The sequence below is a fragment of the Calypte anna genome, chromosome 2, assembly GCF_003957555.1.
Source record: "Calypte anna isolate BGI_N300 chromosome 2, bCalAnn1_v1.p, whole genome shotgun sequence".
NCBI lineage: Eukaryota > Metazoa > Chordata > Aves > Apodiformes > Trochilidae > Calypte > Calypte anna.
The window spans coordinates 65,608,280-65,631,327 of record NC_044245.1 but is presented as its reverse complement, the minus strand read 5'-3'; positions in this window follow the sequence as shown (position 1 = coordinate 65,631,327).

Here is a 23,048-nt window from a genome sequence, read left to right as displayed (position 1 = left end):
CAGCTACCACGAAGTAAATAGTATGTATCCAAAGTGGAGTGCAAGCCTCCCACCTTCTTGAAGTTTGAAGGCAATTAAAACAAAACAAAACAAAACAATTCAGGAGGCAAGTTTTGGCACAGAATGTGCCTGAATGACTCAGTAGAAGCTGGCAGATAGGAGGAAACAGCAAGCCATACCCCTAAGTATGACTGACTGGCTAACACGTAACTTGAATGAAAAACCTGGGGGAATGGGTATCTTGACTAGGAAGAGCATTGAAGAGAGACATACTGGCAAATGTGATCCTGATATTTCCTAGTGTCTGAGGCTTTGCAGTCTTGTTGCTGTCTTATGGTGACTTTATTATTATTTACTTATTTATTTATGGAAGGGCTCTTCGTTAAGGGCATGCATTTTGCTTTTTGCAGTGTATTTTTCTATTTCTGTTATCCATATTCTATCATTCAAACTGGAGAAAGTGTAGAGCAGGGTATATGATGAGGAATGTTCTCTTTAAATAAAGCAGAAGAATGAGCGATGAGTAGGATGTTTATTATTGATCTTGCAGATGTTTTTTGTAGTCTGCAATATGAACACGTATGGATTACTGGTAAAGTTGGAAAGCAAATTACATTTTCTTTTATCGTTTTTAAAAATGAAGTTAGGGCTTATGAAAGGTACTGGATTCAGGCTCTGGGGACTTAACTCCTCTATTTATCCAGGAAATAGATATTGTACATCACAAGCAGAGGCAGTGGAAGTATTAAACATCTCAAAGTTCTCATGCTCCCTGTCTGTACTTCTTGAACATCTCAAAGTGCCAAGAGGGAAGCTTACTCTGTTCACAAACCTAGGTCTTTGTCTTTCTTCTGGAACACGTAAGTGAAGATACAGGGTAGTGCTATTTACTCTGTAGTTTTATTGACAAGATCAGTACAACCTAATTTAGAAATGCCAGCTTCATATTAGGTTTTATTGTCTTTGGCATCTAGCCTAGATTGTTTTCCAGCTCTTCATAAATCTGAATGTCCCTAATTTTTCAACTGCAAAATTATAAGCCTGTATCCAGGCCCTATATAGTAGGTTGGGATGTAACCAGAAAAAAAACATTATGCATTTCTTTGTGGAAGGGAACACAAGTATGTAATATTTTCAAGAGGTGCACATCTTGCTTCTTGTGAGTAGATGAAGAACAGTAATATCTTTGTGTGGTAGCATATGTTCTTATTAAGAATTTAAAAGGTAAAAAAAATCCTATGCATGGAAAAATAAAAATAATTAACCACTACAGATGAGTTTACCATGAAATGTATGAATAAATATACAATTAATGACACAAGTATCCACAAAAATTTTTATTAATGAAGAAAAATGGTGTTGCTTTTTTGTTGTGCTTTTGTGTGAAAGGCAAATTAATACCACTTTCAAAGACTTGAACTTACCTCTCAGAACTGTGTGGTTTTTTTAGATTTGTAAAAATAATTTTAGAATCTGCGATGTAGACTAAACCCATATATGCAAATGAGGCTGCAGTTTGAGAGTTTTGATACAGCTAAACCCAGTCTCATTTATTGGTTTATTGTCTTTACCAAAAATAATGGGGAATGACAAGCAAAGCATTTGCTTTTTCTATGCTATTTGTTTAGGGTTTGTGTTCAAGTCAAGTAAGTAAGTATTTTGGTTAGATAAAAGTGCATTTTGGCTTTCATAAGTTGTAGAAACCTTGCAAAAAGTTTGAGAAAAAGAGGATAGGTTTTTTATCTCTGTAGTATAGGGAAGAGGAGTAGGAAAGCAATAGTTCTCCTGTTGGGAGCTAGTGATATATAATGGGGCTATTGATAATTTAATACCATATATTTTATAGTAAGATTGTTCCTGATAGCTCTGTACAGGTTTTTGTTGCTGTTACCCTGAGATGCTGTGGAATGAGAACAAAATAAATAAGGCAGATGGAGAAGAAAGACTTGGTTGGCTGTTTGCTAGGAATATTTTTTAATTCAGGAATAAGTGCCCACCAAAACTGGGGGTATCACAATATCAATGAAGCTAAAAAAGTGCATGGTTTACCTTAAAATGTATGCTATTTAGGTTTCTATAAATGTTTTTGGAATCCTGTCCTGTAATTTTCTGTACTTGAATTCCAGCTGTAATGATTTTTCTTAGCCTAATTTTTAAAACCTTTTCTAATATATTCCTTGTACTCGATTGCATTTTACTGCCTCAGAAGCTAATTTGCAGTTTTAATGGTAACAAAAAGCTCTGTGATTATAGACTACCCAGTTTGAAATGTGTGATACATCACTTTATATTCAAGGAAAAGCTATTGTATCTAGAATTATAAAGTAAAAATAAGGTTCTGCCTCTGACATTACAAAGTACTGTAATACTGATTTTTAAATTTTTAAATTGTACTTAAATTGTGGAACATATGACAGATAATCAATGTTGATAACTATATGCAACTTCATTATTTCTGTCTTGTCACTGATGCACATATATAGTAGTATTTGGAAGTGCAGAGACTTAATTTCTTCAGAAAGAGTGGGTGTTCAGATGTATATTCTACCACTTGTTTGGAATAACATCAGGAAATTTGAAGTTGTAACTGGTTGATATCAGACAAATTGTGGTTAAGACAGGATGTATTCAAATTATTGTGTACTTTTTGATCTTAGGGGGTTAAAATAACTTTACCAGTTGGTGTAGGTCACAAGCAGCCTCCTTTAGAATACCTTCGTTTTATTCATAAGCAGTTCTGAACAAGTGTTATGACCTGAAATTGACAGCATTACAGTGATGACTCCAGAATGTGCAAGTAAAAGCTGTCTCAGCTGTGCCTGCAGGTCTTTTGTTACACTGGAGACAATGTCAGAGAGTAAGTACCAGTGAGGCAGGTTGATTGATAGAATGTTTTCTATGTAAAATTTCTCATTGTCCCATGACATGATTTTTTTTGCAGTAGTTAAGGCCTCCTGCACTGGTAGGTAATAGGGTGTGTCAGGGCAGTTTAAAGTTTTGGGGTCAGGCCCTGCTTCTGAGGAGTGAAGATGTGATGGAGGTTTGTAGTGTAACGAGGCAACCAGGTGCCACTAATTGTCAGGTAGTGGGCATGAGCTTGTGTCAAGCCCACCTGTGCCCAATTAGGGTGGGCCCCCACTGCGCATGAGCAGGACCAAGGGGCCAATAAAAGGGGCAATTAGTGGCACCTGGTTGCCTCGTTACACTACAGATGTTCTTTCTCGAAGTGTAAGATTTGGGAGGGTTGATTAATGATGTGGCTTTTTATATGTTCTGAAGATATGTGATGTGTGCTTTGATGAAATGCTGAGGGGTATCTGGGCTTGAGAGCTAACCTGAGAGCAAATACAGGGTCAGATCAAAGGTCCATTCAGTAGTGACTCTCATGCAATGTAGGGATGAGCATAGAAGTGGGAGATACATTAAACATTCCTCCTAGCGTGGCCCCCTGTCTTGTGCTAGTAAGGTGTGTGGAGGCTGGGTCTAGACTGGTTACGAGCCACTAGTAGGCATCTCCTACATCACTCCAGCCTATGTTGCTTGTAAGCCATTTCAGTTCTTAGCTTCTGTGATGTTCAGCTAGGGAGCTGTAACAGACACTCAAATATATCTGTAACTCAAGAGTGCTGTATGGGTCATTGATTTGGTAAGTGGAAATATTAGATTTTGAGATACATTAACTTAAAACAAGCAAAGTATGGTCCTGGAAGACAAATGATTTTGTTGGTGTCAAGTGCGTACTGGAAAGGAAGGACTGGTATCTCTTAGAAGCAGCAAAGGAGACTACAAAGTCTCTTACATGCTTCTGATTGGGTGGCTTTAGGGAGAGAATATTTAGGAAGGCTTGGGTGGAGAAGGGCACTTTTAGATAAGCATAAAAATATATTGTGTTGAAATTAATTTGAATACTAATTTCTGAGTTTCTGAAGTTCATTCATCACTACATCTTAATTTCTCTTAAAAGAGGGTTGAAGTGATTTTTACATTTCAGTGGTTTCTTCTGCTGAATTAATAATAATAGTTAATAACTGGGGTCAAAGGACTCTATAGAGTTTGTTGAAGTAGTAGAAAAAAAAAGTCAGCTGGAAATAAGCCACAGTTGCTGTTTAAAATTGTATAAAATATTATTAATAAAGACCTGGTACAAAAAATAATGGGGTTTTATATGTATTCTCAAATTTTCTGAGCACAAGAAAGATTGTGTAAAACTCCATAATGGTATCTGAAGAAACTAACATGTTACAGATGGGAGGGTTTTCAAATGAATTCTCACATCACATGTTTTGTACACTTGCGTTTTCTTACATTTTCTAGTGTCTTATGAATGTCTTGCATACATGAATTGATAAAAGAGCAGTCCTCTGAAGAAGTTTTGTCACTGTTCTATGGGCATCAAAAGTGATATGCTACAAGATACAATTATATGTCCAGTTTATATTTACTTCAGGAGCTGAAGAAGGCAATGCAGATTTCCATCCTGTGTTAACTCTTACTCATCTTACAAGGGATGAGAATTTGTCATCCATGTTCCAAACCATTTTTATGAAAAGTTCTACTAATCTGTCCTAATTTTTACCCTGCAGTTATCTGAGAATGAACCCATATGGCACATTACGGCAAAGATTATCCACTGAAAATGTTTTTGATTAAGGCTATTGCTCCCTGCCCCGAGTCAACATGAAGTTTTATTTTCCATGCATGAAAATATATTTTGAAGATTACAGAGAATTTACTGGAGTAGTCTGTCAAAGGTATTCTCTACTAAGTATTGGATGGAGTTTCATTTGAACTAACACGTGCCAGATTTTAGCTCTCTCAGGTCCTCTTGGTGAGAATGTAGTCCAATTTCTGCAAAAGGCAGGTGTTCAAAGCTGTAGCCAGAGGCTCTGGAGCTGCCAGGTTCCTTTTCTGGTGTGTTCTTTGCTACAAAGTTGCATTCTGCTTTGCTTTGTAGTATTTGATGTCATCAGTACTGTTAGGGCTGATGTCTCTTGAAACTGAGTAGGTAAGAACAATATGGTAAGTAGATCCTTCTTTCTATACAACCTCACCATTATTTGATGTGTAACAGGCCATAGGAAAAATTTATGCAGGCTGATGATTATGGTGTAACCAGATGTCTGGATGAGTGATGCTGGCCTGCAAGACCATTGCTTGGCTTCTAAGTATTTGTCTTGCTAGGAGACCTTAGTATTCAAGATCTTACTTGCTCTTTTAAATAAAAACGGTATGAGGACAATGAAAATTACTAACACACTTTGAGAAATGTGAACTGTTCAAGTTTCAGAGCTGTACAGAAGAGCAGAGGCAACTGCAAAGCATACATTTGTCCTTTTTATTACCACCACTCCCCCCAGCCCTCCACACACCACCCTCCAGTTTTCCTCCAGAAAGTTGTAGTTAATCTTCCAAATGCTGTACCAGTTTTTGATTTTGTCTGTGATTTCAGTGTTACTATGATGTACAGAGTAAGCAGTTAGTTGATGCTTTGTCAGTGCACATCTGGCCTTCTTGCTGCTCCAGTGAGTAGAACCCCTGATTTCTTGTGCTAATGCTCTGGTGAAGCCAGTCCGTGATGCTTTGGTGAGGCAGCAGTGTGCTGCATGCTTGCAGACATGCACAGGATCATAGTGTAGCTACTGACTGCTGCAGGCTCCTGAAGTACAGGAGTATCTCTTTCCCATCTAACAATAGCAAACAGTTGCCTGTGTTTACTGACTGGGTGAAACCCTGTGCATTGGAATAAGCAGTCGCAATACTATTGGAGATTGTTACTCTAAGGAAGTTGTGAGTGGAGAGATTTCAAAAATGCAAACAAACTCCAACCCCTATACCCCACTGCCACATTTTACAAGCTTAATTGTAGCACCAAGAGAAGTATAAAATGTTTATTATATAGATATTTTGATGTATGAAGAATGTATGTCAGAAAAGACTCCTAAGCATTTTATTTCCATAGTGTGCCCTTTTGTAGCAATATTTTTTTAAATTGTGCACATTTGCATGATAAATAACTTTTTTCCCCATAAGTAAAAAAATCTAATTTTGCTTATCATTTGTTCTATAGTATTTAGATTCTTCAAACTAGAAAGGGCTTGAGTTGTGCTTGAGTTTGTGTAAACTTAGAGTAAACAAACCTCTACAAGAAGGGGAGTTTATGATGTGGAATAATTTAGGTAAAAAAGAAACAAATGCTAATGCTATGCTAATATGCTAATATGATGTACAGTCCATTTGGATTAGTACAAATTCTGTGGGGTCACTTTTTAACATCTTCTATGCTTGGAGAGAGTGCAAGCATATTGTATATAACTTTACATCATAGAGTCATTCTAAACTGCTAACGTATGGTGGAGAGCTAGGGTTAACACGCCATGAGGTGAAGCATTAAGATCTTGTTATTTCCAATGCAGAGACATGATGAACTTTCCACAAGGTATGGAAGTGTTGATCTTCATTGTTCCTGGGAACAGGATGATCCTTAGGCTGACAAGTGTCTTCCTTGACCCTTCAGATTTTTTGTTAGGCTTTTGTACTGTGTCACATTGGTATTTTTCACTTAAACTCTTGAGGTATGACTAATTTTTCTGCAGTTTAGCTTTAGTTTGTGTTTTCCCTTTTCCTTTTCTGCATTGCTTTAGCCTACAAAGTCTTTCACAACTTTGTAAATCTTAATAAACAAAACACAGTGTGCTCCTTAAAATCTGGCCTTGTCTCACAAATATCTAAGTCACTGGGCTGTGGATTACACTGGGAATTTTATTGCTTCCAGAAATATCCACTTAAGAATTATGGTTAGATCCTTCAGTGTGCTGGCAAACATAACAGCTCTGAGCTTATGAATTTGCGATTTTAAAAATCAACAAAACAGAAATCAGCCTTTCCATACATTTTTGTAAATGATTAGAGGCATAGAATTTGTATGCATACCTTCAGGCAAAGAGCAGAGTTGTTTCTTTGAAGGTTGAGCTTTATCGACATTATTAGTGTTATATTGATTTTTTAAATTAGGATTAAGTATATGGATAAACTTTGTTTTCTCCTTTTAAAGCACTCTGTATTACCTTTTTTTGAAATATTGTAAGATACAGTGTATCCAGAGTCTATCTAAAATGCTTGAACAGAAAAATATTTTGTGGCATAATTAATGAAGCTGACAAAGATAAATTGATATCTAGAAAGTTATATATATTCCATGTCCTAAAATTGTCTCATGTCATTTGTGACTTCATTGCCTTCACTGGAATCCTTATGAATAAACCCAACATCTAACTATACAGCAATGGTGCTCAACTTTGGGCTCAGCTCATTACCTAAATGTACTGGAGAAGACAGTAAAAAAAACCATTTAAAGTTCTGTATGAGAGCATGAAGTTGGAAAAAGAACATAGTGGAGCCATAAAAATATTTGGATATTATTTATATTATAGAGTAGTCTACTTTATGGTTTTATTTACATCATTTTTATAGCAACTGAGTGACTCCTGTAGGCATTAAGTAATTAAAAAAGCATCGCACTGTTTTGCATGCTTATTGAGTCATCATAGGTACTTCATTTTTTATTTCATTTTTATTAACAACTCATGCACTAAACAGAAAGGAAAAGTTTACTGATTTTGCATGAAATTGCTAATTCCACAGTCTGTGAGTACCCATTACACCATGAAGCAAAAAATACAAGTCTTTTCAACCTTCTACAGAAATGAATAAACTATGTTTTTGAAAAATCACCACAATTTTTGCCCCTTAATTTTTCACTGGAAATAGTAATTGTAATAAAATAGCATACTGTCTCCAAATATGCTGAAATGTCAGACTATTTACTGCCCTAGTAGATACGTATAAAAAGCTAGTTTTGCTTTACTGAATAAACAACCAAGAACATTCTGATTATGAATATGTAAGCATCATTTGTATGTGGGGTGACTGACTTTTTCTTTTCTGTCAAATCCATACAGATTAAGGGTCTGATGTAAATGTCAATATGAATCCAGGTATGACAGCTCTATTTATTTCTAAACGTGATGTACAGTCCAGGGCCTGTTTCTGTAACCATGTGTGCCTTAAAATTAAGTGTGTCATATTCATTCATTTAAAGAAACAGCCTACAGTCTCCTAAAGACATCATATAAAGAAAAATATCCTTTTCAAAAAGGGAATTTGTTACTTGGCTATTTTAATGTGAATTGTTTCTTCTTTGTAGCATGTCTCCTATGTCTTTGGTAGCCAACCTGATTACCCCATATCATAAAAATTTAGTACCTTTCTACTGCAGTAGTTACTGGGTTATTGTTCATTTTGAAGGTATAATCAAGTCCATAAATTGCTAAGTCTGCTGTTGAACTTAGGCCAATAATCTAAAGTCTTTTTTTCCCCATGGTCCATCTTGCAAGGTTTTTCTCCTTTGCTAAGCAGTTTAAACCAATATTTACAAATAAGTAGTATTATAACAAGCTAATTATTTTCAGTTTATTACAGTCATATTTCAGTATCTTGGTTATGTTGAAGGTGGTCTGTTTTTTCAGGTTTTCGTGGTGTTTTGATTTTGGGTTGTTTTTTTTTTGGGGGGGGGGGGTTTGTTTGTTTGTTTGTTTTTTTCCCACAACCTACACAACATTATTATTTAAAATTATCTGAGCAATTCTGCCAAAGCCTTTAGCACGGTCTTTATAGACCAAAATCAAATCGCAACATGGCTAGGTAGCAGTGCACTTGGGCTCCATTAGTTATATTGTTTAGTGATACCTGGAGCAGTAACATTATTAATGATATGTGAGAAATATGAAAATTACTTGGGACAGAAAAATTGGTGGCAGAAAATCCTTCCATGTACAAGAACCCGCAAGGTTCACTGTGAAGGATTAAAGATAGTGTTGAACAATTTTTGTTTAGATAGAAACTAGTGGCCTTGAGTTCCCATGTACTCAATGCATTGCAGATTAAGCAGTTCTTTTTTGCATATTTGCTGCAGGAGAGAAAAAATTAAAGGGAAAAATAAATTTTGTAGGTTTAATAAAATGAATAACTGTTCCTATGGTACTGGCTGTGGCAAATACCTTGATTGGTAAACGTGGTATTATTCTATTTGTATGAGCATTAATTGCTATCCACCATTCTGAAAGCATACAATATTACAGCTGTATTAGAAGAACACCTGATTGTATGAAAATATTAATTTCACAGTCCTTTGTTTATAAAATATCATGGTTCAGCTATCTCAAAGACTGTTCCTTATGGGAAGCATAGAACTCTGCTTGTTTTGAACATCTCTATTAGGAACCCCTTGATAGTTCATTCACCTACCCACTTGTTCCAGGACTCAGAAACTAGAATCATTACTTTTGGCTGAGGTGTCTGTACACATTTCAGTGACTTCCAAAAGCAACAAATACATTGGTTTAGAATGAAACAAAGTTCCTTTGTGTAATTTTCCCTGGGATTCTTCAGCCTCTTGATGTAAAGTGTTTTGCATGCTGGAGTGTCCATGTAGACGTTTAAATTGCATGAGTACAAAACTGAGCTTAGTAGTTCAGTTTATAGTGAGTGACTGTGGTGGAAAACATGATCTCAAGAAGTGCACAATGATGTTTCATGACTTACACTGTCCATTTATAACACTGTCCGTTACGAAAGAATGAAAACTCTTCTGTTTGCCTGTTTCCAGAAGTGAAAAGTCATCTGTATTTGTAAGTACTACAAGTGTTTGATAATTTCTGTAGGTGATACAAGCTTTCACAAAAGTAGTCATTCAACACAGTGCTGTTTTTATTTTTGCTTCTGTTTATAGGTAAGAACACTGAAGGAGTGAAGCATTTACAACACAATTGAAAGTTGTACTCACACTATTAGAACTCATTAATTCCTTTCACAGCTCAGTGATCATTGTCCCAGAATGCTTCAGCTTTGAGAAAAGTTTGACTGCACTTTGCAATTTGAAATGTAGGCTGATTCCATTTGTTACTTTATTTACTCATATTTGTATGTTTCTGTTCTGTGAAATCTTTTTAGAAATCTTTATGCATGTAGGATAGTAATGGAAAAAGTTTAATTCAACCTGATTTTAGTTGAATGAAAGTCAAGAGTTAATCAGGATTAGGAAGGCTTCCCTGACAAATGTGAACATGAACAGTACTATAGGTTAAGTAAATTTTCCTCCTAGTAGTTTATGGATTGAAGTGTCCATTTCAAAAATGGAAGATGAAGCCCATGGATTGTCCTAATTTTCAAGCAACAAAAATGGAACCAAACTACTAAACAAGCTTCCCATATGTCAATTTTTGTAGTGTTTGTTGAAGAGCAAAGTATCTGTTTCCCACCAAACTGAGAATCTAAAAAATTGATCTTTCATGTTGCTTTTTTTGTGGTCACGTGCTCAAATGCCATCAGGCTCAGCAAATATTGCCTGAATTTAATATTCTTTAGCAAAACTATTTTTCATTTCAAGCAATTGGATTATCAATGTGAGGTTACTAAAAATGATGAAGTGTTTTCACCTGATACTGAACTGAAAGTCTTGGAGCAGGATGAATGTTTTCTGTATCCCACCTGCACACAATGCTTGGCAGTCTGTGCCTGGACTTCTGCTAGATTTAATTTGACTGTACTTAAGCTTTCCTTGGCACTTACTGCTGCTCTGCAGACCTGGATAAAGACTTTTTTCATTCAGGTGTCTTGGTGCAATTAGTTTTTTGTTTGTTTGTTTGTTTTTGGTTTTTTTTTTTCTGCAGCTCAGTGCTGCAGGATTCCATGTTTCCTTGGGTAATTGATTTGAATACATTATTTGTTGTTCAGAGCTGGGAAGTGACTAACCTAATTTCAGCTTTGGGTGTATTGTTTGGTATTGCGTGTTCACTTAGGTGCTTTGGATATTTGGCTGGTTGAACAAAAGGAACAGGAAGATTAGGGATGCATTTTTCCATGCCCTGAAGAGATGCTTTTAGAGGCAGATTTCATGTATTTTCTGGTGGTAACTAAAAATGGATATAATTCTGACACATCTAATACTGACTGAAAGTAACACAAGGTATTTTGCTGTATGTTTGTCATTAACCAGAGGGTGTGGACAATCTTGGAGCAGAGAAAGGCAACTCAAGGGTTATATTAATAATGTGTGATGTCTTTGTTTTAAGCACGTCCAAAGCTTTCCAAACTCATTCAACTTCTGCTGTTGTTGACTTGCTGAATAGAATTCGAGGAAGAGAATACATTCGCCATGAATAGTAGATACTTTCAGTTTATGAAATTAATGGTTTTATTTTATATATTTTTCTACTGTTGGCAAATTCCCTACCTAAATATAAACATACTGTTTCACAAAACCTTGTCTAAGAAATGGTATTTGCATAAATGTCAGTTGCAAGTTTGTTTATTTTTGTGCATGTGTGTCAGTTTGTTAGAGGGAAAGATGGACTGCAAGAGCTGTAATAGTACTGACTTACTACTATAATAGTACTTGCTCTACTACCTCCTCTGAAAATTAGATACAATAGTAGTTCTTAATTAGCCTTCTTGGTTAAATTAAAACTGTGTTCAAATTCTGAGTTTCAGAAGTGCTGGAGGGGGGTGGCTCTTATGCCACAAGCAAGTGGAATCTCCAGGCTGATGGCTGAACATGAAAAGTGAGAGATGCCTCATACCAGCCATAGTACATTTTAAAATCTGTTTTAAACTTGCATATTGATTTTGTAATTCTATTTATAGAATATATATATATATACACACACACATATATATATATATATATAGTCAGGATAAGGATTTGTTAGGCCTTCTTTCAAGGATGCTTTTCTTGTGCTCAGTTTATCCAGTGATGCTTCGAGCAATTGCTTAGATGGTCTCTACTTCTAGTTACACTGTTATGTGTTCTGCTTTGAGGTAACACTGAACAAATTTTCAGGATTAATTAATGATAGGAAATACTTTTAAATGTAGAGAAACAAGATAAACCAGGTGCCTCGAGTTGCCAAAGAATGGGTGTGAGTCCACCTGTGCCTGGTTAGGGCAGGCCCCCTATTACCAGGGGGCCAATAAAGGTGGGACACACACCCACAAGGAGGAAGCTCACTCTGGTGCGAGGCAATGGAGAGGCCAGCAGCTTGTCAAGCCTCAGGAGCAAGAAAGGCTCCTCCTACTGCATTTAAACACACAAAACATCAAGTATGAACACACTTGACATGTAATTGATCTGTTTTTGTGAGTCACTTTATGTATTCATGTCTATGCATGATGTGTTTTATAGTAGGCCTCACTGGTCTCACATCTGATGTATATGTAAGAGGATTGTGCTCAGCAGACATAATCTACTCCTAAACCGTGCCCATCAATTCCATAAGAAGTGGTCCAAGGAAAATTTCTCTCTTGTGTAAAGAGGGGAAAAACTTTGCATACTCCTATGTGATAGAAGTATACTATATGACTTTTACTGCCTCCTGCTTGGCTAGCATGTTACTAAAGACATTAAGGTCAAAGCAACCTTGTTAGACTTGGCATGAATTATTTCCTCCTTGGTATAGTCCTCCCATATGGTTGTGTCAGTTCCAACATTGCAGATTTCTGTAGCTTGTTATTTACTAGAAATGTCAGCACAGCTTCATAGGGAATTGACACAAAGGAAAACAGATTAAATAGTATGGTGTGACATGGAGATACACATAAATGTAACATGGTAGATCTGTCTTCCATCCCTTTTCGAGTATTAATTGCCCCGGAAGACTGTCCATGTTCTATCACAAAGATGGAAACAGAATATTTATAGAAATTCATGCTATGTAGTTTGCCATCACTAGAATCTTAAGAACTTAAAAAGTCTGAATAAATGTATTCCAATTACAGACTAATGCAAGTAATGGGTTTATGGTACTTAGAGGGCTGGATCTGTTCCCTGAGAGCCTGCAGACATTAGAGGCCCCTCATGACCATCCTGCAATGTAGGCATTATGGAGTGATTTTTACTTTACTGCCTTTTCCATCAGATCATCCCCTTTCTTTCACACACAAGGTTAATTCACTTCTTGATCACATTATTTCCTCGCTGCTCTTTGACAATATAAAAATTCTGAGTGGACAGCTCAATCCCTCTTCCATCTCAGATTTGATTGTTATGGTATTGCCTGGCGTCCCTTAGAGGCCTCCAGCAGCCTTTGCTGCACTTTATGACACTTAAATGGCTGGGCTACAATTTCTCCATCTATTCACGAAATGCTGTTAATAACTCATTTCCAAAGAGGCCCTTCTTTATGTCTTGGCATTAAAGGATTTTTTATTAGGTGCCAGGATAGGTGACACACAGCCCCAGTAACCAAAGAGTTAATTAATCTGTTGAAATTTATTGCCTTTTATACTGCACTCAGTGTGACAGTCCCTAAGAGAAACAGATACTATATTTACAACTGAGCTGAAATATTCAGTAATATAGTCTGCATACTGACCCACTCCATCAGTGTATGCCTTTTGCTGGAGTACCCATTAATCAACTAAGATGGATTTGTGTAATCTGTCTTCTTTCTTATTCTGAGATTCCAATAAATATTGAAATAATAATTTATTGATTACTCTGCAATATAAATGTGTAGTAAAGGCACCCAAGATATTTGCATAGTAATGCATTTCAAAGCTCTTGGCATTCTGTTGGTATGGGGAAAAAGATTGTAACTGTGGTTCAGAGAGATGGAATTCCTTTGGAATGCAGAACATCAAGTTCAGTGTTAGCAGGATGTGATGGTCCTCTTAAGTTAATTTTTGAGGTTACTAAAGTAGAAACTGTAAAAAGGTTCTAGTTCTCTACAATCTGTATGCTTAAGGATAAGCCTATGTTGCATTACTGACCTCTCATTTGGGTAACAATAAATACAGGGATGTTTGACTCTTTCATTTTGCAAACAGAAATGTTTCAATTATTTTCAAATGAGGTCTTTATCATAAGATAGTGGCTTCATTCTTACAAAAGCCAACATCATGGGCTTCCCACTATATTGAAGACCTGCTGTGAAGAATATGTATTTCTATAGTGTACATGACCCAGTGGGGCAGTTTATTTGATGCTACTCTCCTGACAGGTGAAATAGAGAATGTTCTGTCAAGAGATGGATTATAACAGTTTTTGGCATAAATTAGATAATTTCTGTGGACTGCTATAATTCATGGCAGTCTTTGCTTTAGATGGTGGAATGTATTATACTGTGTATTTTCTATAGCACTGAGATTCAAGGTTTCCACACACCTAACCAGGCTGGCTGCTACAATCGGGCATGAAGTATAAGGCAGTATTTGTTGATTCTGTCCTGCCTTCTTGTAATAATGTCTTCCTATCTCCTTTTGGTTTATTCATTTGTCTTATTTATCACTTTAGTGATGGATGAAGGCCATGGCAGAAACTCAGAGAAGCTCTGCATAACTGTTGAAATGTCATGTACAAGAAGAACTGTTTGCATTCATTTGTAGAGCAAACATCTTTGTTGTTTGTGACCTTGTATCCTACATGGGACTAAATAGGACTAAAACTGTGATCAGTTTGAATTCTGGTTTTAGAAACTACTGCACCAAAAAATTAAGGATGAACAATCTCCTTGGAATATTGCCTGCTCAATATTGAATGGCTCTTGTGAGGTAGCTACTACTTACCTCTTTATGCTTCCATTTTCTTCACTTCTTTCTGATGATGAGAGCTAAAAGCAGCCTTACAGTAGACAATAAGACTGTGGTATTTATCCAGAGAAAGTTGGAAGGAAAAAGCTGAGAAAGTTTTTGGATCACTTCTGGAGAGGTATAATTTTACTAACCCCAAGTAAAACTCTGACCTCCTTTGATAAAGGCTTCTGCCTTTGCAGACAATGGAACAATAATTAGATAAAAGGATTTCCTGTCTGTCACTTAGAAAAAACAGATAATTGTTGTTTCTTTGAGAATGCCTAAAAAATAAAATTAAAAAACAATTTGTTCAGGCAGGTATTTTTTCCCTAAGGAATTAGAAGAACCAGTCAACATGGCTGATGACTTGCACTTCACTTCCTAGCATGGCCTATATTTGTTTTGAACTTTCAGTGACCCATTAGGGTACTCTAGTGTCTCAAAAAGTGAGGCAGCTCAATTTTCATGGAATTAACAAAGAAATACATCCCTCTAATAAAGTAGAATTCTCATTAAGAGATTACTTATGGTTTTCATCGCAACTTTGTCATGTAGTATATTTGATATTTATGTTTGTTTATTTCTGATAGAATAAATACAGGGTTTTCCTTTTTCCTATGTATTGGATAGCCACAGTGTGAGGCTTCCAATGTAGCTGTTATTCTGTAGGATGAATGTGTCTATTTTGGCCTAAAGATTCAAATGAAGAATATCATTGCTGCTTATTTTTCCTTTCCAATGAAGTTACCAAGAATGGAATATTTTGGGGATTTTTGCTCACAAAAAACTTTAACCTGCTCTTGGGTGGTCTGAGCTCTGCTCTCCTGATACCTTGGTACCAACCAGTGCTGTCCTTGCCTAGTGTCTAATGTGGCATATCCTCACTCATGGAATCTGTGATCATGCATTGAGTTTTTGGAGGTAATTTTTTTCCCCTGAAAAGTGCGGGAGCCCATGGTTGAATTCAGTCATAAGTGGTTTATGCAGCACATTTCAAGTCTCCATAACAGTTTTTCATAGTTTGGATAACTGCTTGTGTTCAAAATAACTGAAGTATAGATAAAATTGTAGTGCACAGGATTTGTTTTCCAGTGTCTTGATGATAAGGTTAACCAGATGGTGAAGTATAATCATCTAGGCAGTACCATAGATCATCATAATCTAAAAAAAAAATAAAAGACAAAATGAGGAGGATGATGAATTTTCTGTTAGTTTTCTTTGCACATAAATTGAAAAAGATTCAAAACCTACAGAAAGACCTTTAAAAATAAAACAAAACCAGGGCCCTTTTCTCCATTTCTGCCCACAGCACAATATCCCAGGGAAGTTTATGCCTGTTGGTTGCACTTTTTTTTTTCCTTTTTTCTTTTTTTTTTTTCTTTTTTTTTAGTAAAATTTAATCTATTTGAATTTGGTATCAATTTTTCAGGACTGCATATTCTGTTCTGTAATTCATGATGAAGTATCCTTAAATGGATTTAAAGTATAATCTATTTAATATGAGTTTTTATATACCATGTTGTTTTGAATGATCTAAAGTCAACTGCTGCAGAAAGATAGCAGAATTAAGCTGCTTTGCAACATGATCTAGCTGTTTACCCACAGATGTGTAATTTTGTAAACATACAATGCTTTTTAAAATTATTTCATCCCTGTTTCAGGAACGGTAACTTCAGTGTCAGAGATTCTTGTGCTGAAAAAAATGCCAGCATGGTCCTAGGGCATGCAGTGACACCTCTCATTTTGAATATTAACTTATAGGTTGTTTCTTTAGTCAATAGCATTCCCCAGGGCGGTCTAGTGATTACATGGGTTTGATATAAAAATGATTGAAGTGCACAGCATTGCAAGATGCACATCACTCAGTAACTGTACTTATTCATTCACAAATTAAGTTGTATATCACTTGATTGTACTGACTGGATATAGTAGACTTTGGGTGTTATGAGAGGTATTGCTGCTTCCACTCATATAGTGGTAACTTTGGCTCACTGAAGCACTTTTTGGAATGCAGGATCAGATCTGATATCACATATTTGTAACTATGTTAAATATTGTGAAACTGGGGTTTGCAAGGTTCTCAAGGGTATGAACTTGGTTTTTACTTTGAGTTTCAAAAGGAATTAAAACAGGCAGTCTGACTGCTGTCTCGGTGAAATTGATAAACCAAATATACAAACTTATAGCATGCCTGTGCAAAAAGGAATGTGCTGAGATTTGACTAGAAAAGAGGAGCTGCAACAGAGGAGTGTTGTATGGGCAGGTGTGAGAACTGTACAGCTTCAGATTGTCTCCATTAGCATGTTGATAATCAGGTTGTCAGAATTTGTACAGGTTTTTAGATTTGGTGATTCTTAGATGTTCAGTGTAAGTGAAGAGTTACTTCTGCTTCTAGCATTGGTGTTTGACTTACTCTTGGGTCAGAATTGTAGCTACTAGAATTACTAAAAAGTTTGGTCTTTCAACATTATTAGGACATTGCTGGCAAGCCATTACTATGAGTGAACTGATAGTCTGAATGAAATTTAAGCTTATTTGCCAGATATGTTAGAAAAGCAATTTAATTGAGCTCTCTGTATGTTGCAGATACTCATAAATTGAATAAAAATGCAACTCAAAGAACGCACGTGTGAAAAAACATGAGAATATACCATAAACTACTGTTTCATTTTTAGGAGGAGATCAATTTAAATTTCATAGATGATTGAGTTTCTAGAAATATTTCTGCAGTTTTATGCAGAACTTTTTGTCATCCCTACTCAGATTAAAAATACTATCCATTATAACTTCTGAAGTTTGAATATCTTTCAGTATTTTTCAGCAGTTGCTGTCTATTATTTATCTTGTGTCTGAAGAATCATTTTCTGACCATTTCTTTTTGCAGAATATTTACAATTTCAATTTCAAAGTTTGCCTCTATGTGACATATTTTTATTTTTGCTTACTTTTAGAGAAATTACAGAGTAGTAGGAACAGTTGTGGATGATTGAACTCATCACTTAGACACTGGAATAGCTCTGAGTGAAGATATTCAGGAAGAAGCTATTCGATGGTGTAAAGGTGATTTCTGCTTCACTGTACTTCAAATGCTTTCATATGAACCCTAAAAGAAATGAAGGTTATATATATATATATATATATATATTTATATAAGCTTTTAGTTTCATGCTTATGATTAACTTAATGTTTAAGATTTTTTTTAAATTAATCGTAATTTGGGATCTTTTACAGAAAGTGTCACACCACATGAAATCAGTGGCAGTTGTGCCCTTATATGCCAGGCCTGACTGTGGCCTCTGTCTGTTTCGCCACACTACATTAATATCATCTGGATATTCCCAGAGGTTGTTTTCTTGCTAGCTACATATTACAGTTGGCAACTTGTGACAGGTGTGTTCTGGTTCCCATATGTCCTATGCAAAACTACAGGAAAATATATCCATGCTTTTCACATCAATATGCCAAAATGTCAAGAGTCACCTCTCAGCACGAGGACCCTCAGCAAGACAAAAGAAAAGTGCTTGGCATCATCCCTTGTAAATTCAGGCCCGTCTGAGAAGCTTTCTGTGGAAATGTATCTGTCAGTCATTGCACACTGTGGGTGAGGGAACACCATGAGACTTCTGCACCTTCCTTCTATGTAATGGTGCAGCTGCCATGAATTCCAGCTGACCCCAAAACAGAATGACATTGAAAGAGAGTCTGTAATTTGCTTGTGGCTTTCATTAAGACAGTGTCTAAAGATGTAAAATTATAACTGGACAAGTTCTAATGAATCATCTGTGAGCCTATAGATGACAACTGATCTTCCCCTTGAAGAGGGGCAGAAGAGCTTGCCAAGCCTCTCTCTATCATCTACCAACAGCCCTGTGCTGGGTTAAGAACTGGCTGTAGGGCCGGGCCCAGAGAGTGGTGCTGAACGGGGCTGCATCCAGTTGGCGGCCGGTCACTAGTGGTGTCCCCCAGGGATCAGTGTTGGGCCCAGTTCTGTTCAATATCTTCATTGATGATTTAGATGAGGGGATTGAGTCCATCATCAGCAAATTCGCAGACGACACTAAGCTGGGAGGAAGTGTCGATCAACTGGAAGGCAGGAGGGCTCTGCAGAGGGACCTGGACAGACTGGAGAGTTGGGCTGATTCCAACGGGATGAGGTTCAATACGGCCAAGTGCCGCGTCCTGCACTTTGGCCACAACAACCCCATGCAGCGCTACAGGCTGGGGACAGAGTGGCTGGAGAGCAGCCAGGCAGAAAGGGACCTGGGAGTCTGGATTGACAGGAAGCTGAACATGAGCCAGCAGTGTGCCCAGGTGGCCAAGAAAGCCAATGGCATCCAGGCCTGTATCTGGAACAGCGTCGCCAGCAGGTCCAAGGAAGTGATTCTGCCCCTATACTCAGCCCTGGTGAGGCCACACCTCGAGTACTGTGTCCAGTTCTGGGCCCCTCAGTTCAGGAAGGATATCGAGGTCCTGGAGCAGGTCCAAAGGAGGGCAACCAGGCTGGTGAAGGGACTTGAGCACAGACCCGATGAGGAGAGGCTGAGGGAGCTGGGGCTGTTCAGCCTGGAGAAGAGGATGCTCAGGGGAGACTTCATCGCTGTCTACAACTACCTGAAAGGAGTTTGTAACCGGGTGGACGTTGGTCTCTTTTGCCAGACGACTTTCAACAAGACAAGAGGGCACGGTCTTAAGTTGTGCCAGGGGAAGTTTAGGTTGGATATTAGAAAGAATTTCTTTACGGAGAGAGTGATCCGGCATTGGAATGGGCTGCCCAGGGAAGTAGTGGATTCTCCATCCCTGGAGATATTTAAAAAGAGACTGGATGTGGCACCCAGTGCCATGGTCTGGTAACTGCAGCTGTAGTTAAGGGTTGGACTAGATGATCTCTGAGGTCCCTTCCAACCCAGCCAATTCTATGATTCTATGATTCTATGATTCTTAGGTTTCCCTCTTTTAATTTTTTGAAATTTTGATGTATGCATCTGAACTGCTTTTTCTGGTCTGTGTTCTAGATGCTGTCTTCTATGATAATACTATGTAGAGTTACATTAAGCCTCCTCTTGAAAAAGCCTGAGCTGTATGTTGCTTAATTTTTGTATGTTATCCAGCTCTGAGTCTGATTTTGCTTTATTAGATTTCTCAGTGATGTTTCTCCATGGCTGGTTCTAATTAAGAATACCTTATATTACAATAAGTTTGGAAAGAAAAGTAAGTAAGAACTGCAATAAGGTAAAATACATAATGTTTACTTTTCACGTGCAGTGCGTCTAAAGAAAATAAACTAGTAAAACTGAATTGAAGTTTACATTGATATTATCAGGAATAAGTGGCAGAATTATGCCAAACTAACATCCATAAACTTGACAGAAAGCTGAACTCCTATTTTTAAAATCAGGGATAAACCTCTTAATGTTTACTTGCAGTTCTGGTGAGGTTTGGGTTTTTTGGAGGTGTGGTTTAAGTTTTTCTTAGAAACTAGAAGAAACTGCCGTATGGAACATTCAAGGAACAAGTAGTTTCATGACTGTTTAACAGAATTATTAGAGAATTATTTCAGAGTAAATATTGATTGATAAATCCTTTTCTGAAGAAGCTGCCTTTTTAGGTCATAGAGGTAGAGCTAAAACCCACAATTTTGTCTTTCCCAGACATGTGACTCAAGTTTCTGTCCAAAAAGTTAAACTCATTCCCATCCCTTCCTTGCCTTCCTTCTCACAAAACAGGCTGCTCTTTTATTCACACTGTTGAGAGTAATCCTTGTCCTGTGTGGGCCCACAGGACCAAGTCTGGACATTGTCTGGGAGAGTGCTACTTGGCATGGCACGAAACCGTAGTGGACAACATGCAGCAGCTTGGTATTATGGATGGTTAGTGCTCAATCCTTTGCCTTGGCTGTGCTCTGTTTACTGCTGTAGCTCTTTATTCTAAGCAAGAATCCTTTGTTTTTACCATAGTTCTTTATGGAAGTATTTTGATGGCAACTTATTTTTTTCCAGATACATGTTCACAAGATTGCATCTTGTTTAAAATCTGCCTTTTCCCCACTGATGTTGTTGCTTCTCAGTTCTCTATGGGCTGCTGCAGAGCCAAAATTGTATTCTGTGTTTGTTTTTGACTTGGTGATAAAACAGTAAAAACAACAACAAAGCTTTGATTGACTTGCAGTGATTTTCCCTAAGTGAAGAAAAGGAAGATTTGAGCCAAGGGTAGGAGACTTAATGTCTGGGTTAGAAAGTGAGGTGAATGAAGGCAAAAAGAGATGTATTAAATTAATTCAGAAATATTTGACCTTAGTGGAGGGAGAAAGGATCCTTTTGTGAAGAACTCCAGTGCTGTGAATTAATATCAAAATCTCACAGTGTCCTAAAACACAAGAAAACAGAATACTTTACTATGTCCTTCCACAATTTTTATCATTAACCAGGTAAATCTTTGGCTTGAGTGACATGTGCTGCACAATGAAATACCTATATTGTTTTTTATTGTAGCAGATAGGGGGGATAGGATTTAAATGAATGAGCAGCTGCAAGTCTGCTAGGAGAGGCAGTATAGTATCTCAGAAAAGCATCAGTTTGAAAAGCCCACTGTCTCAGCTCCAAAGCCTGGGAATTTCTCCAAGTTGCAGTTCAAAAAGATGAATGAATGGGTGAACGTGGGAGAAATGGTGCCCAGAGATAAGGAGATGGTGTTCAGACTAGGCAAATGTCTGTCCTTACTTCTGCTTGCATTTCAATGGAAGAACCTGACTGTTAGCACCAGTCCCTAATTCTTCATCATCTGTCAGAGCTATAGAATCAGAATAAAACTTGTCCAAGTCCTGTAGCTTCCATTTTTCCTTAATTTGATGGGAGTTAACTAAGAAGTGTTTTGTTGCAGCTTTTCAGCAGTTTGTTATTTTTTTTCCCATTCATTTGCTAGATGTGTGTAGATGTCCTTGTGCATTGTGTTCCTGTGGTTAATGGCTACTAGTTCTGCCCTGAATCATCTTTCAGTCACTGTTGCAAGATAATTCTTAAGATGAGTTTCTTTCTTTGGCATTTTTAGCAAATGACTACCTATAATTCTTGCATCTTTTCTGATTTCTCCATCGTTTATTTTGCTTATCTTATCTCCTTGGATGATATCCAAAATAGTCAGACAAAAAAAGCTCAAAGAAGTATATATTCAACTCTGAAATTATATTGTTAATTTAAACATTTTCCTATTGATTGCCCTGATCACTCTTTCAATTCAGCTTGTTATGTCCTATTAAGTTATTTTTATACTTAACTTGTGGTAAAAAGATAATATATGCTCTCGAATAAGTATTGGCACTGTTAATGAAATTAGGTTCTCAGGTGCAACAGACGGAAAGGAGATACTCAGGGTTGGTTTTTTGTTGTTTTGGTTTGGTTTTTTGTTTTTTTTTTTCTTTTTTCTTTGTCACCATTGAGCTTGTGTAATGTGGAATCTTGCATTGCTATAAACACCAGCAGATGTTTGGATTGGAGCATTGGTGAAAACTACAAGGTTAGTCAGAGTCAATGAGGGGATTACTTTTTTTTGTTTATTTTTTTCTAAATATGCAGTTAAATAATCTTTCAGTTTAGTTTTACCTGATGCTTTTTCAGTTTCTTTATTTTGAAGAATTCATATTCACTAGGAGAAACAGGGGATACATGTTTCTGAGATCTATGCAAATATTTGCTTATCAGTAAGATAAACTAAACATGAAGTCCCACAGACCAGATAAATGACCCTTACTAAGGAGTTTTTTGAAAATTGCCTCATCTCTGGAGTAATTTTTGAAAATATATTGAAAAATATTTAGATTATTTTGTTGTAAAGTAAAATTAGACTGACTCTTATTTTTTTGTTACTCAGATTATCTGATTTAAATTAAAAATAACCCAAATCAGAGTTTAGTCTCCTCCTTCTTTGGCCAGAAGAGGGAACCATCTCACTGTATCAGCCACTTTTGTGACTGCACTTTAAAAACTTTTTGCTTGTGTTTTTATTTCTGCATTACAGCTAGCTACAAACCTAAGACTGCCTAGCCACCTCAGAACTCCTCCAGAATCATAAGGAAATATATTTACCTTAGGGTTTATTAACACCATGTAAATCACATTGTGCTTATTGTGTTCTGCATTTACTACCAAAAAAATGTCATTTAATATTGACATGTTAACTTGATTGCTTTGCATGCTAAGAGCTTATATCTACACTGTTTACACACTGCTAAAATAATATAATTTTCAGAACTAGTATCTTTGAAAAATGTGGTGTTACTTATTGTCCTAATGCCCCAAGACTGTCTGCAAAGTGGTTCTGGCACCTGGGAAGTGTAACATTCCATCATGGGATTTTTTGCAAGCTTTCTAGCTTTAATCCACAGCTTAAGTAGTGCTAGTGCTTAAATACCAAGGTAACAACAAACACCC